Source organism: Anser brachyrhynchus (assembly GCF_964034855.1).
Source record: "Anser brachyrhynchus genome assembly, chromosome: 20".
NCBI classification, from domain to species: Eukaryota; Metazoa; Chordata; class Aves; order Anseriformes; family Anatidae; genus Anser; species Anser brachyrhynchus.
The window spans coordinates 2,131,635-2,146,876 of record NC_137713.1 but is presented as its reverse complement, the minus strand read 5'-3'; the positions used below and the strand labels follow the sequence as shown (position 1 = coordinate 2,146,876).

The 15,242-nt window shown below is 64.5% G+C and overlaps 1 long non-coding RNA gene across 1 annotated transcript in view; it reads right to left on the bottom strand.

The window, feature by feature from the left end:
• LOC308181015 overlaps positions 1-15,242 on the bottom strand; it is a 19,114-nt gene extending 3,872 nt beyond the window's left edge. The window contains exon 1 of the long non-coding RNA XR_013941292.1: positions 11,668-15,242. This is a non-coding gene — a long non-coding RNA (uncharacterized lncRNA). The remainder of the gene's footprint in view (positions 1-11,667) is intronic.

Here is a 15,242-nt window from a genome sequence, read left to right as displayed (position 1 = left end):
GGGAAATCTTAGGGATTGCCTGGTCTGCACAGGTCGTGTCCTCGCAGCAGAGCGGGGCAGTTGCTGCCCGGGGACGGTGCTCTGGGGACAGCTGCCACCGCGTCCCCAAGAGGGGCTGAGGCTGCCTGCAGCCGCGAGCGGGACTGCGTCGGCCGTATCAGTGCTGGCCCTGTTTGCTAAACAACAAAGGGGCTTTAAGAGCGTCGCCGCGTGCGGGCAAAAGCATGAATGAGGCTGGAAATTCAGGAGACGTTTGAGGCCCCTGCAGCGAGGCAGAGACCCCAGCTTGGCCATCCCAGCGACAGGCTGTGATGTGCGGGCTGGGACGGGAGAGGTGCAAGGAGGGATGAGCGCCCCAGGAGGCTGAGCTGCCGGCCACGTCAGTCCCTCAGCCCTCACCTCCCCGCAGCGTGTTTCCCCGGGGCACGGGGCACCACCACCCCCAGCGGGGCCGGAGGCACGCACGCACGCTGCGGCTCGCGTGGCTGCTCAGCCCCGTGACTCAGTGGACCAGCGCCCGGATGAAGCTCACCCCACCCTCCCGGCAGGATGGCGCCCCGGCACCCCTCTGCACCCAGCTTCTTGCTGAGGGAGCTGCCAAAACAGCCTGCACCAGGGGGCCCTGCGCAGTCCCCACCTCTCTTCGCCCGTCTGAGCAGCCAGCAGTGCAACAAGGGGACCCCCTCAAGCCAACAACCACAGCAGAGCTGCTTCCCATGACCCCGTGGAGCCCGCCGTCCCCCACAGGCGGAAGAGCAGAGGGAAAACTGGCCCCAGCGCTTGGTGCTTCCCCCGTGCAGGAGCGTGCAGGGATGCCCGGGCTGCCAGGGCGAGGCGCGAGGACGGCCCGCGGTGACTCAGCCTTGGCACACGCGGCTCCCCGCGGCCGGGCGCACCACGCCTGGGCTACGGAAGCACTTCCCGCTCCGCGCACCGGCCTCATGAATCAGAGCGCCGCGCGGGTTCGGGAGAACCATGTGGCTTCGCAGCTGACTGCCGAGGCGGCACCGCGGCCACCTCCCGGGCTCCGTGGGCACAGGAGCCGAGCTCTCCCCCTGCTAGGGGTCAGGGAGCACCAAGGACTCGCCCCATGGGTTGGATACACAACCCCTCTGCTTCCTCCGCTGCTTGAAAGTGAGCAAAAATCCCTGCTGTGTTTTGACATTCTCCTGCCTCCCCAGAGAGGCCTTCGGTGACCTATATTTGGCCACTCAAATCATCAGAGGTGACCTAAAGCTCAGGTTCTGTTTTCCCCCATTAACAAGCCGTAGCCTGAACGCCTGCTCAGGGTTCCCTCTGCTCCGCGCTGTCACCTTGCATCTAACGAGAGGCAGCCGATGGCTCCTCAGCTGGATTTATCTGCGGGAGATCACTCCCCGCACCCCCACGGGTCCCCGAGGCTGTCCCTTGCGGGCTGGGGAGCAAGGAGGGGAAAAGGCAGCACCCCAAAACCGCACCACAGCCCCCTGGGTGCCCCGAGGGTGCCGCTCAGCAGGGGCCCGCACGCCGCAAGGACAGCGAACGCCCGCTGCCGAGCGGTTTAACCGCCCTGCCGTGCACTCGCTGCTGTCCGTAAGGCAGGAGGTGCCGCGGCCCCAGGCCTCTCGCATCACGGCGGGTCCCTGCGCCCTTCCAGGGACGGGTAAACTCTCGTGTAACCATGGAAACTGGAGAGGATGGCTGGCGGCGGGAGCTGGATTCCTGCGCGCGGCGCTGGGGCCGCTGCGGAAACCGGCGATCTGCTCCCCACTTGGGCGGCCGCGTGGCCACCGCTGATCACAGAGCAGGGCAGGAAAACACCCCGGTGATTAAACTAATGACCCTAATGACCGGCTGATGAACTGCGGGCCAGACGCACCCTTTGGGAATGCGCCCGGGACTGCGCTGCGCCACGCTCGCCCCAGGGATGACTGAGCTCTTCCTGGGCTCGAGGCTCCTCTTTGAGACACCACTGACCCCAAACACGGGGCCTCACGGAGGGGGCCTGGTCCTGCTTCACCTGTCTTGTCCCAGCACCGTTTTTGTTTCTCTTCCAAGAGAAGAGAATCGGAATCTTTAAGGTTGGAGAAGACCTCCAAGATAGTCTGGTCCAACCACCCGTAATGCACAACCCTACGTGTCTAGGGGAAGGAGGGGAAGCCCCCCATGAGCTGCCACCATCCCATACAGACAAGGCAGCAGAAGAACACGTCTTTGGTGGGGACCAAGGACAAGCAGGGCCTGGAGTGCCTGGTGCCATGCATCCCCTCTGGCTGAAACTGCCCATGCGAGAGCTGCCCGTGAGCAAATCCTGCAGAGGGGCTGAGCGTGGGGAGGAGACGATGTTTCCTTTTAACTCCTGTACCCGCTTCATTTGCTGCATCCTTGGGTCAAAGGCCTCCAGAGTTTCCCTCTTTGCCTGCTCTAACCCATGCTAAAAACACAAAGCTGCTGGCAGGGTGAAGGTTAAAAGCCCAAATTACGCCGGCACTAAAAGCATCCATCCGCCGCTGCACGAGTAGTTAAGAGCCGCCCGTGACAAGCAGCCGGCTCTGCCCAGGAATGCATTTCTCATTTTGTGGCAGTCAGAGGACAAGGGGGGGAGACGGGGGGGGCTGGTTGCTCAGTGCTTGGACGAACACTACGAGGCGCTGAGGCTGCCACCCTTAAAAACATCCTCACCGCTCTCTGTGCTGCCCATTGCTGACACCCCCCCTGCCCCCCAGATTTGGGCTGTGAGGGCTCCGAGGACACAGTCCCACTCCCCCCAGCCCCAAGCAGACACCCACGGAAGGTCAGTCTGTCTGGCAGCTCCTCGGCAGACCCGAGATCTCACCTCAGAGCCATCTGCAGAGGGGAACACCTCAAAACCTGCAGGGGTACCCCGACAGCCTACCCGTGATCTAACGCCCCACTGTGCCCTCTGCTCTCTGACCCAGGGAAGAGCGTGCAGTGATTCCCATGCAAGGGGAAATAAACAACCCCAGCTGTACCCACACATGCTGAGAGCCAGCCCCCGGCTGCCAGAAGCACCAGGGACGGCTCCACGGCGCCGGGCAGAGGGGACCTGCTGCCCCGGGGTCCATCCCTGCCCGTGGTGCGGTGCTGCTCCACCGGGCAGGGGCAGAGGAAGAGCAGAGCAAATCTGACGCAACACAGAGGCGAAGCAAACCTCCAGCTCACAGAGCCGAAATCCTTGCATTTTCATTTTTTGGCCTTTTGAGGTTTTCTTAATTTGTCTATTTTTGTTCCTCACCCACCTCCGCGCTGAATGTGATGAGCTCCTTGGCTGGAGAGGCAGGGTTTTAAGGAAGAGCACTGGCTGTTACAAAGCAGAGAGGCTCTTGGAAAAACAGCCTCTGGAGCAATAAACAGATTTGGTGCTGAAGGCTGTGAGGGACGGCTCCATCTGGGCTGCTGAGTCACGAAACCTACTGAAGTGAGATAAAAGCCAGAGGGCTCGGAGGTAAGGGAAGCTTCCTATTAGGGATTTTTGCTATTTTGGTCCAAACACACGACGACAGCAGCAGAAAACGAACAAAACCGAGCCAGGGTGGCGATGCTTCGGAGACTGCTGGCAAGGCTCTGGCAGCCGGGGGGTTAAAGCGGAGGCTGCTGCCTCCTCCTCCTCCTCCTCCCCTGTGTCAGGCCAGCGCAGCCCGGCTGAGCTCACAGGCTGCTCCCAGCCGACATGGTGGCGAAGGCAGGGGGGCGCAGACCCCGCCACCTTCGCCTCGAGTTCCCAAAAGCCCACCCTGCTGTGAGAGAAGGGACCCCAGCCCGAGGTGTCCCCTCAGCCCTGTTGTCCAGCTCCGTGTGTGCAGGGAGGTCCCAGTCCCTGAAGCACGGGCTCAGCTCCATCCTGACACTGTCCGCTCCCCATGGAGACCCCATAAGGGGACCCACCTCTGTCATGTCCCCCCCATGCTGACAGAGTCCTCATGGGGACACAGCGTGTCCCACCCCTAACAGAGCCCCCACCACGTCCCCACGCTGTCACATTCCCCCAGGGACCTGCCATGTCCCACATATACTCATCATGTCCCCACAGGGACTCTGCCACATCCTCATGGGGAACCTGCCGTGTGCCCTCATGGACTCTGCCATCCCCATCCCCACAGGGACCCCGCCATGTCCTTACAGTCACGTCCCCACTCAGTCACAACCCCACCGGGACCGTCTAACACTCCTACACGGACCCCGCTGTGCCCCACATATACTCCTGTCACGTTCCCAGGGGGACCCTGCCACGTCCCTACAAGAACCCTGTCAAGTCCCTAGGCTGTCAAACCCCCATGGGGACTCCCACACGTCCCCGCACAGACTCTGTAATGTCCCCACAGGGACCCCACCACGTCCCCACAGGGCCCCTGCCATGCCCCACACTTATTCTTGGCATGTCCCCACAGGGACCCCACTGCTCCCCACATATGCTCTTGTTCCATCCCAGATGGGGGGTACAGACCCTGCCACAACCCCAGAGGGACCCCGTCATGTCCCCAGACTGTCACACCCCCACAGGGACCTGCTCTGTCCCCTCACGGACTCTGCCACATCTCTGTCCACACAGGGACCCCACCACATCCCCACACAGACTGTGTAGTGTCCCCACAGTGACACCCTCACAGGGACCCTGCTGTGTCCCCTTATGGCATTTGTAATGTCCCCTCAGCGACACACCCACAAGAACCCTGCTGCGTCCCCTCATGGAATTTGTAATGGCCCCAGAGGGGCCACGCCACGTCCCCACACGCTGTAATGTCCCCACGGTGACACCCCTACAGGGACCCTGCTGTGTCTCCTCATGGAATTTGTAGTGTCCCCACACGCTGTAATGTCCCCACAAGGACCCTGCTGTGCCCCCTCAGGACTCCGCCACATCTCCGTCCCCACAGGGACCCCCCATGTCCCCACACGGATTCTGTAGCGCCCCCACACACGGCGACAGCCCCGCAGGGACCCCGCCGCGTCCCCTCACGGACTTCGGAACATCCCCACGGCGACACCGCCACGAGAACCCCGCCGCGTCCCCTCACGGAACGCGCCTCACGCCCCCCACGGGGGCCCCACCACGTCCCCGCCCCGCCGCGGCCCCGGCCCGGCCTCGCTGCGCCTTTAAGGGCGGGCCGGGCGCCATCCGCTCCGCCCGGGGGCAGAGCCGGGCGGGCTCAGCCCCGCCGTAGCCGGGCAACTGCCGCCGGGCAACTGCCACCGGGGGGCGGGCGGGGGGCGGGCGGGAGGCAGGAGGGAGGGCGGCCCCGGCAGCGCCGCGATCAGGTGGCAGCGCCGCGACGGAGCCGGCAGCCGGCGGATAAAAGTGCTGCCCGCCGCCGCGGGACGGCCGCCGCGGAGCCGAGCCGAGCCGAGCCGCCAAGGAGCCGAGGTAAGCGCCGGGGCGGGTCCCGGTGCCCAGCGGGGGTCGGGAGTTGCGGGGCGACAACGCGGGGGGGGAGTAGGGGGGGGGGGGAGCCCAACCCCGCCGTGCCGAGCCCCAGCCGAGCCGCCCCCGCCGCGGGCTCCCCGCCCGGCGCTGCTCTGCCGCCCCCCGGCCCCACCGCCCCGCTCCCCCCCCCCGGGGGCCGCCGGCCGGGCTCAGCCCCCCCGGGGGCCGCGCAGCAGCGCCGGATCGCGGCGAGCTGGGGCCGAGACCCCCCCGGTTAGGGCCACCACCGGCTGACAGCAGCCCCCCCCCGGTGGTGGCGGCTTCAGGGGGACCGTGCGGCAGGGGAACTCCGTGAGGAGGCAAAGCCCCGCTGGGGGAACCCGGCTGGGGAGAGCCACCCCCTCCAGCTCCGTGCCAGGACAGCGAAGCTCAGGGCTCGGCCGCTTCCTCGCGGCTCTGGGTGCCGGCGAGGCACCCCCAGCCCTGCCTGACGCGCGTCGGGGTGCTGGGCGCCCTCGGCACCCCGCTACCAGGGCACCGCGGGGCCCCGGCGCGTGCCTGCGGCCGGCCTCAGAGCCACGCCGCCTGCCTGCGCGGCCCTTGACTCAGCTCCGGAGTGGCCGCTGTGAGCAACACCGGTAATCGATGCCTGGCATGTGGCTGCGGGGAGCCGGGGAGGATTATAACCTGTTTGACTGGACAGCAAATGAGTCTTTTATTCTGGAGCTCTGCGTATTGACGGGTGCCCTAATATCGTGTTGCGAGTTCAGTTTATCCCTAATGCCGCTGCCACGGGAACGGTGGAGGGATTAGCACCGGCAAAACATTGTTTTCCTCTTATGATACACCGGATCAGCTGTCCCTGCCCTGGCAGGGAGCGGATTCCTTCCCCCTGGGCCTCTCCGTCTACCTCCAGGCGTGCCGCTGTTCCCAGAGGCTGGGACAGGCTGGTTCTGCCTTCGCAGCACCGCCGCCCCGGTTCCCAAGCAGCGGGAGATGAGTCCCCAGTTGGGAGAGTGCTCGGCGGCTCCCACCAGCAGGAATCTGCCACCGTGCCGTGGCTGAGAGAACCCCGGTGAACATCAGGAGGGCAGCAGCAGCACAGCGGGTCGTAATCGACCCGTGCCCGACACACAGCACCGTGCCCCTGCCGCGTGTCCTTCCTGCCTTGGGGGCCTTGGGCAAGGGCGCGAGCAGCCCCACTCCCTCTGGAAACAAAGGTGAAATCCCAGGGATTTCATCCAAACCCCAAGGGATCTGCTCCTGCCTCACGCAGCGCTTCCGTGTTGATCAGGACCATATCGAAAGTCGCACGGTTTGACTCAGTGGCTGGACCCAACTGAAGTCTCCGAACTGGAGAGGCGGGAGAGCTCAGGCTGGTTTTGCGTTCAGAAATATACCGGCTGTGGGGGAAATAGCCCTTAAAATTGGATACAATGGGAGGGAAGAAAGAGTGTGGAATGCTATACAAGAGACAGAGGTCTGCTTGAGCCTGTTTTGAGAGTCTATAATAGCTTGGAACCAGGCACACCGCGCAGTCGGGGTCCAGTTAGAAGTCAGGACAAGGAGAGGGAAGCAGCAGCCCAAAAGGACCATCGGTGTGAGGCCATCTCACCTGTCCCGGCTTGCTACCAGGAAGATACGGCCGCCCCTTCCTCCCATGGGCCTCACAGCAGGTTGTTTTCCCCTAGATGGCGAGACTCATGCCTCAAACTGGGTACGGGAGCTCCTCCCAACCCCTTCCATCGCCAGGTACCCAGCCTCGCCACGTGCACGCTGAGTTACGGCTTCAAAGAGAGACGCTGAGCAACCGCAATGCGAACGGAAACGTCAACACCTAGCAGACAGGGCTCTGGTGTTTGGAAGTAGGAGGGAAATCCCTGGAGCACGGCCCCGGGCCTCCAGCACCTCGGGCAGCAAGCAGTAAGAGGGCAGCCGAGCTCGCTGCCCACCCTTCAGTGGGCACCGCAGGTGCATGGGGCACCCCCTGCTGCCTGCGTGACCGCTCAGCTCCTGCTGCCCAGCTCCTCTCCCCCTTTAGAAAACAAGGGCAGCCATCGGGGGTGTTGGCTCCTGGCAGGACAGCTCTGCAGGTGCCTCCGCGTGCCCCCAGCATCCACGCAGGGCATCGTGGAGGCGGCACGGGCACCAGCGAGCCTTGGTTTTTCCCCCTCTGTAAACATCGCGGCCCCCCGCACGGAGCGCGGCTGCGTGTCTCCTCCTGTTCGGAGCAGGAGGCTGAGCAGGAATTCACCAGGCCAGGCGTCCCTATTCATGAGGGAAATTGGAATTCGCTCGCTGTCCCCTCTGCCGGGCGCCCGTCCATACCAACCCGGGCGCACGGAGCCTCGAGCTCCGCACCAGGAGACCAGGGGTGCTGGCCCTGGGCTGCTCGCATGGGAGGCGCTTGCTGCTGCATGTAAACTCGATTTCCAGCTAATTGATTAAAATCAGCCTCCCTTCCTGTTACCCTAAGCAACCCCATTGATGTGCTCACAAAGTGACCTCATTCCTTCCAGCTGCTGCGGGCAGGAGGCCGGGCACAGCCAGCCCGCTGCCGGCCCGCTCCCTTTCTGCTTTGCCTCCAGCTCGTGCTTTCTGCTCTTACAGCCCCTGCTGAACCGCTGCAGGGCCTTGGGATGCGTTCACAGCCCCTGCTCGCCTGCCTGGGGGGGGATCCCTCCACCCCACGCCCATCAGCCAGGTTCACCAGGGAGCGCTGGGGTTGCCCAGGGAAGGCGGGCTGTGCTGGGAGTGCACACCCGTTGGCAGAGCCCCCGGAAAGGTCCGGGCGAGCGTCAGCGTGGAAGTACCGCACGATTTCCAGGGAGCTCGGGAGTGAACTCACAGCTGCCTTCAATTTTATGGGTTTTTGAAGTGGGCCAGCAGGGACAGTGCCAAGCACAGAGGTGCTCCCCCAGCACACAGCTCTGCCGCGTCAATGAGAGGCGAAACCTCCAGCAGCATCCACGAGCCGAGCAGCCAGCCCGGCCCCGTGCCGTTCGGCTGTCAGGGAGGAGCTGGTGTCCCTCTTAAGGGACCATGCAGGGCAAGGGAGGGAGCAGGGGAGCTTCTGAGCTCCGCCTGCGCTCCAGGTGCCACCACCTGGTGCCAAAGCAAGCCGTGCGCTTCAGAACAGCCGATCTCTCCTGACTTGCTTTGGGAGCAGAGGGTTGGAGAGCAGTGCCTGGCGTTCAGCTGATGGCACACCTGACACCGCACACAACTCTAGGATCCAGTTCGTGCTTCCTCAAGGCTTCATAATGGTTTTTTAGAGAGGTTTCGTGCACCCAACCCGAGTTTTTAAGCAACATGCAGATGGCCACGCTACCGGCCTGGGCCCTGCAGGGGGGCCCCCTGCCTCTTGCTCCGAGCAGCAGACACCAAGCACAGCGCCCTGGATCACGCCAGGAGCTCCAAAATAACAGACAGATTTTTTTTTTCCCCCCCCTTAAAAAAAGAAAAAAAGACAGTTTGTTTCTCATGCATAAAATCAGCCTGCTGGTTGCCGAGGGAGACTTGTCCCCGAGCAGAGCAGCTGCATCGCCCAGCAGCGTATAAATACCAGCGCTCCGGGTCACACCGGCTCCCACCTCCGTCCTCCCCAGCAGCCGGGAGGTCTCCCCGCGGGGCGAGGGCTCCGCGTGAAGCTGGCAGGCCCCAGCTGCCAGGGGAGAGGAGAGGAAGCAGAGGCGAGGAGGAGGCGGCGGCAGGGAGCGGCGAGGCGCCCGTGGGCAGGCAGCCTCACGTGGGAGACGGCAGCGCGCAGAGAGAGCGGGGAGAGGCGTGCAGGCAGCAGGAGAGCAGGCAGCCAGGGGCCCTGGCGGCTGGGGCAGGTAGCAGCCCTTCCTTCGGAGCCTTCCAGAGCCTCGGCCACCTGTGGGTTGTTGGTTTTTATTTTATTTTTGTTTTCCTGCTGCTCTTTTTGGTGCTGGGAGAGCAGCAAACAGGGGAGCCAGGCTGCGTGGATGCACCCAGCCAGGCGAACGCAGGCACCGCTAACCCCTTGCCCCATGGGGTCCCACCCAGGTGCTGGTGACCAACCCTTCCTCCCCTCTCCTGCAGCCTGCTCCTGACTCACGGAGGCGCCTTCTGTGTCCCTGCTGGCAGGGCAGGGGCCTGGCAGCCTCCAAACACACCCGCCGGGTCTGCCCTGCTCGGCTGGCGGCGGCAGAAGGGGCAGAGCACCGCCGGGCGCTCGGGAGTTAAGCTGCAGGCACACTGGGCTGCTCCAGAAGCTGCTTCCAGCCAGCTGCAAGGCATGCCCCGATGCTCTGGAAACCGTATTTTGCTATCGCTCGTTAACCCCTCGCAAGTTCTCCCAGCGCGTTGCCCTGGCTGAACGCGTTTCCTCGGGTCGCTGAGCGATGAGGAGCCCAGGACCCTCCCGCAGCCAAGCCTGCGAAGGCAGCTGCGTGCTCCTGCGGGCACGGGGCACCCGGTTGTGCTGGGTGCTGTGCAAGCAGCCGGGCCTGCTCTGAGCTCCTGGGAGGCAGGTGGTTATCTGATTTAACATCCGACAGCTTCCATCCTGCGCTTGCCCAACAGGGTAACGCAGCCCGCGCGTAGGAATCGGCACGGGGATTGTCACAGGCGTAAGGTACGGCGGGGGCATCCTTTGTCACACCCCACATCTCCCCCTGCCCCTCCTGTTTCCCCATGCCCAAACCAAACTGCCCATCCCTCCACGCTCCCGAGGGGCCTGGAGCACTCACAGCTCCCGGAGCACAGCCACGGGCAGCTGGAGGCAGGAGAGCAACAAGCCCCAGCGGAGCAAGCGGCTGCCGAGGAGCAAGAAGCCAGCAGGCTCAGCACATCCTCGCTGCCCAGGAGAGGCAGGGCTGCCCAACAGCCCCGAACCCGCTTCAAACTCCCCTGGACGCGGTACGAGCAAGGCCTGACCCTGGGAATGGCTGCAGTTTGTGCTCTCTGCTGAAATTTATTTTAAACGCCGTTCTCCGAGACCATTTCCAAAGCAATTTTCTGTTCAGCCTGGCTAGGAAGAGCCCTGAGCAGGCTCATTCATTCAGCGCCTGCAATATTGACTCTTCTCTTTACTGCAGCATTAGAAAGCATTTGTCATCTCTAAAATGAATAACTTTACCTCTCCTGGGAAGGGGGAGAAGCTCGCTTCAATACTGACATTTCATACTCCCAGCCCACAAACCTGCTTCGAATCCCAGATGATGCTCCGGGAAACAAACTGGGGGCTTCTGCTTCTCTGCCTTTTTGGGGAAGCACGGCTCCCGGTTCATTTTGTCCTCCTTCAGCACTGAACTCGCTGGGACGCCTCTCGGGCCCTGCCACCCGCTTTGCTCCGCAGCGTCCCTGCTGTCCCCAGCACCGCACAGCCCTCCCACGGGCTGCAGGGAAGAGCAGGACGCCGAGGGCAGCAGCAGCAGAGGCCGGAGCAGGACCAGCCGCCCCTCCGGGGATCTGGCCACCGAGTGAGGCGTCTGCAGGACCTCAGGCAGCCCCTGGGGAGCCGGGGAGACGTTTTCACCTCTTCCAGGTGCGTTACTACTGTGCTACTGCCACACAGACCAGTACCTGCTGCAAGCCTCACTCCGGCCACTTAGGAACAAGTCAGTGCCTCTGCTCTCAAGCTAAAAGAGCCCTTAAAAATCATCCAAAACAACAAAGAAGTCAGAGGAAAGACTCCCAGCAGCCCCAGAATAAGAAACACGAAGCTCAGACTTGCCAGCTCATTGTCTGAGCCCAGTAAGCGAGGCCCTCTCATGTCCTAGAGACCGCAGCGTGTTTAACTGTGACCTCTGCCTGTGTTTGCCTCAGCCTTTGGAGCTTTCAGGGGTGTTTTCAAGCCTTTCTCAGGAGGTCCGGGGACCAAGAATGTTCTCCTGTAGGACTTTCAGCCTTCACTAACAGAGCTGTGTTTTGGGAACCAAAAAGAGAGGAGGAAATCCCAACTATTGGGAGATTTGGAACAGAAGACCCGCAAGCGCTGCCAGCAGCAGCCTTTCTGAGGGAGCGGAGCGTCCGATATTCAAACCGTCATACAGGTGTTATCTTACTGCTTCTGAAAACCCCCTTGCCTGGAGAGGAGCCCCTCCACCATCAGGAAACCCAGCCTGAGTCAGTGGCAAGCTGGTGTCGCGCTCAGCTGCCCCTCCAGCCCTACAGAGATGGGCACAGGCAGCCTCGCAGGGATCCGCTTTCACGGGCCTCCCCTGCAGCGGGGCACCTGCCCCATCTCCTGGGGGATCCGCCACGGAGGAACCACACAGCTCGGCCTCTGCGCACAGCAAAAACAGCCACGGTGCCCGACGCGAGCTCGCCAGACTTACCCCACGCAGCGACGTAGCATGCTGGAGGCACCAGGCGAGGACAACCAGTCCCCGGGGGCAGAAGCGAGGTCCCCGCTGCAGCAGGGGCTGGGGAGGCAGCACCCCGTCCCCGCAAACCCCTCCCGGGGAGAGCTGCGTGGAGGGGAGCTGGAGGCTTTGGAGACCAGGCTTATCTCCGGGCTGTAATGACCCAATCGCTTCCCCCACCCCTCGTTAAGCAGATGAGGGACACGGCAGAACCCTCCAGTTCCCTGGGGGGAGGAGGCTGCACTCGTCCCCACCCCTGTGCCACGGGGCACCCCAGGGACCCTGTGCCACCGGGGCTGGGGAGCCCCAGGACCCCACGCCGGGGTCCCCAGCGGGAGGAGCACACGGCGGCAGCCGGCGTCTGTGGATGGGGAAGCGCGAGGCAGAGCCTGGAAGGAGTTTGCTGTGGGTCAGGGCTGTTGCAAGATTAATTAGCCTGTTAATTGGGATCAGCTCAGCGACGAGGGTGCCGTGGCAGGAACACCTGGTGGCAGCCAGCCCACCGGCGAGCCGTGCTGCGCCCCGAGCCTCTCCTCGCGTTTGCGGGGAACAACAAAACCCCCGTGCCGGGAGCAGGCGAGGCGCCGGGCCTGCAGCAGGGAGGTTCGGGGGGCTCTGCGTGCCGGGGACCCTGCTGCTCCCCTGGGACTGCCGCTGCCACGCAGGGACCGCGGGTGGCACAGCCGAGGGCTGGCTGCGTGTGGCTCGTTTCGTCTTCAGCCGGTTCCCTCGCTGGGTTTTTGGTTTTTTTTTTTTGCTTGTTTTGCCTGGAGCAGCGGCTGGGAAGAGCCGCTTGGCTCCTTCCCCGTCTCCCTGCCCCAGCGCGACGATGGGAACCGCTGCACGGCGCGGAGCAGCGCGGGGTCACAGCGGGGGCCGGGCCGGGATGAACTCGGGGGCGCTAAGGAAGGCAACCGGCACTTCACGGGAGCGAAGCGGCAGGCTTCAGGGAACCTTTGTCCGAAGCCGGCTGGGGGCCAGGCGTGAGCGATGGGAGAGAGCTCCCAGGGGCAGCTGAAGCCTCTCACCGCCACCTGAAGCGGCCGCGCCGCACAGGAGGCAGCCCCGCCACCCGTGCCCGGTGAGACCCCCCCCCCATGTGCGTTTTCAGGCTCCCGCGGGCCGGCAGCTGCTGAGCCCGCTGCGTGGGCAGGAGGCCCGAGCTGTCACAGGCCCCGGGTGGCGCGCTGCGGTCGGTGGCACCCCCATCCCAGCCAGCTCCCGCTGCACAGCCGCGGCGCGGGGCAGGGCCGCGCTCCTGGCAGCCCCCCGCAGCGCCGCGTTGGGTCCGAGCGCAGCAGCCGTGTCGGCCGCTTACATAACGCGGACCTCGGCGAGACGTTAACCGTTTCTGGAGGAGAGCGGCAGCAGCGCTGCCAGCGAGCAGCCGTTTTGGGGCCCCTCCGGCCTGCCCCGGGGAGGTGGCACGTAACCGAGACGTGGGCCTGCGGGCGTGCTGCCTGCGCTCCCAGCCGGCCCCAAAACCGCCCCGGTGCTGCGAGCAGGGGCGGCACAGACATCCCTCGTGCCGCTCCCCTCCTCCTGGCTGAGCGGTGGCCTCTGTAGCAGGGAGCCTCTCGTCCGACTCTGTCCGTCCTGGCCGCGCGGTGCCGTCGCGGTACGCGGGCAGCTCGCTGCCAGCCCCGGCGCCTGCGTTGTTTGCTGAGTGAGCCCAGCCCGTCACATGCAAATGTCCGGATCAGTCGGTGCCTGCGAACGGGAGCCGCGTTATGGAAAGCAGCAGGGCCCTTCCCAAGGCGCCCCGAGTGCCCCTCACCCCAGAGGGGCCGTGGCAGCGGCGAGCACCCGCGCAGCCGGCTCCAGGAGCGGACGCCGCCGGCTGTCGCAGCCCCGCTGCCAAACCAAGCCCTGCTCCTACCGCCGAGACCAGCCGGCTCGGCCATCTCAACGTTTTAAGACCAAAAGGTTCTCTCCGCTGGCTTTTGACGCGTTAGAGCTCGTCTTTTCATCAAAATACGAATCCTTGGGCTGAGGAGGAAACGTGTGCGGCGCCGGAGAGCGACGTACCCTGGCACGGAGCGGAGGAGGGCAGGATCACGCCGGCACCACACGGAGCTGGGGCTGCAGGACCCCGTGGGGACACGGCCATCGTCTGCAGCCCCACGGGGCCAGCAGCACGCACCGACCGGGGCTGGCTGGGGCCTGGGGTGCAGCAGAGGCTGCCTTCAGGCTCACAGCTCCACCGGCGGCGATGCTTTGTGCCCGAGGACGAGAGGACTGTGTGTGTAACAAAATCCACCCTTCTCCCCACTGCCTGGCACCCGCGGATCAAATTGGGGCTGGCATGGGGTGCTCAGGCGACGTGCGGTGCTCGCAGAGGTGGGGTGAGCCCCGTGGGTGGGCCCGGGGACTTCTGTGGCAGCCCGTAGCGCGTGCCCTGCCGTTCGCTAAGGCCAAATCCCAGAGGGACCCGAACCCCGACCACCCTGCTGGCTGCCGGCTGCGTCGCTCATGCCACCGGGAGGACTCGGGAGATGTTTCTGTTCAGGTGCCGTGCGTGGTCTCTCTAACCCGGTGACAAATGAGCGAACGAAGGCCTGGATTCAGCAATTTGTAAGGGAAACCGGCGGGGCCCTCCCTGTGCGCTCCTGGCCGGGCTCCGCAGGAGCAGCCCTGCCCCGGCCCCGCGGCTGCAGCGTGTTTGCGGGTCGCCGCCACGCTAACGCTTCCCAGCCCTCCTGGAGGGAGGCGTGGAGCTAAAAATCCTGTTTGGGTTTGCCTTCTGCCTGCTCCCAGCTCCGCCAGAGCTCCCGGCCCGCCCTGCCCGCCGGCAGCACCGCGCACGCTGCCTGCCCAGCGCCGGCACCTGCCAGCAGCCCCAGGCCCGCTTCCCCTCGCTCCCTGGCCGTGCGGTTTCCTTCCTCGTTTTATGGCCACGCAGGGGGAAGCCAAGCCCTTTCCCCTGCTGTCCCCGGGGGCACGGCCGCTAGCCGCGGCGCGAGGCTGGCTTCTCGGAGCTGCTCTGGGGGCAGGCGCTGCTCACGCTCTCCCTGCGTGGGCTCGCGCTCCTGCAGCACATCCCCGCGGGCGGCTCTGCCGCTGTTCCCGTGCTGCGCCCACGCTTCTGGGATTTGTTCATTTTGGGCTAGCTGGAGGAATACAGGAAGGGAGGGGGGTGCTCCCCCCCCCCGGTCCTCTGCTTCCCAGGGGAGGGATGCTGCAGCTCTTGGTGCCAGCTCTGCCCCTTGCCCCTGCAATCCCAGCGCTTCCCCTGCTGGCGTGGGCCTGGGGAGGGGGGAGCTCGTAGCACAGCCCTTGCAGAGGGGCTCCCAGAGGAGAGAGCTTTGGGCACTGCCTGGAGAAACTCAGATTCACCCCAGAGCTCTGGGAGTAGGAGAGAGCTTGACGGATGCTGGAGGCAAGGGCATGTTTCTAAGGCTCGTGGTGGAAGAGGAAAACCCCAAACGCTTCCCAGGTGCCCTTGGTGCAGGGAAGGAGAACTTAGGGTGAATTCCTTGGAGGGGGGAGCTCCTGGTGTCCTGGCTGGGCCCACAGCCTGATAACTCCCACGTTTTCTTCTCTTCCCA